The 659-nt window shown below is 35.8% G+C and overlaps 1 protein-coding gene across 1 annotated transcript in view; it reads left to right on the forward strand.

Annotated features, from left to right (window-relative positions):
* The window catches only part of LOC108765664 (tubulin delta chain), a 6019-nt gene that overhangs the window by 2739 nt on the left and 2621 nt on the right, over nucleotides 1-659 (forward strand). The gene's annotated exons all lie outside the window — the stretch shown is intronic.

The following is a 659-nucleotide window of genomic DNA, read 5'->3' on the forward strand; positions in this document are numbered from 1 at the left end:
AAGATAAGACGTATAGGATAATGTGAGATAGAATGTATAGGATAAAATGAAATAGAAATATGTCACTAGAACTATAAATGGCTGCCAAGTCACGCAATTGATTAGATTGCAACAGAATGCATAACACCGGTTGCGCCTCTCTGATAAATCTAGGAGTCTAAAGGTAAATTTTCACGAGCTGCTCTAACCGGCTATTTTAGCGATAAAAAGGATCACGTGATCAAAATGGACATTTGATATTCGTTAATTTTGACCACGTGATTCTTTTTGTCGCTGAAACAGCCGGTTTAAGCAGCCCGTGAAAATTTACCTTAACGTATACGAAAGTCTAGAGAAATGCAAGAGGTTTGTTCATGTTGTTTGAAAAATTTTTGTATCTAAAGTGAGGTAATCTCTACATTCGTTTACGCAGAAGTATTATTTTATTCTTGTTGTTCATCGAGTGTTAAACAAGGATTAAATAATACTCTCTGCGGTAACCTTTGCGTAAACGAATACACCTAAATAGATATTTAGGCGTTGAAGAGAAAGAAAGTGTAAGATGATGAGTGCAAAAAGTGCAAACAACGCGACAAACCTTAAAGGCCCGTCTACAATACACGGAGTAAGAAGTAAGAGTAAGAAATTGACCAATCACAGTCGAATGTGAGAAGAATAAT

Source organism: Trachymyrmex cornetzi, unplaced genomic scaffold (assembly GCF_001594075.2).
Source record: "Trachymyrmex cornetzi isolate Tcor2-1 unplaced genomic scaffold, Tcor1.1 scaffold509, whole genome shotgun sequence".
NCBI classification, from domain to species: domain Eukaryota; kingdom Metazoa; phylum Arthropoda; class Insecta; order Hymenoptera; family Formicidae; genus Trachymyrmex; species Trachymyrmex cornetzi.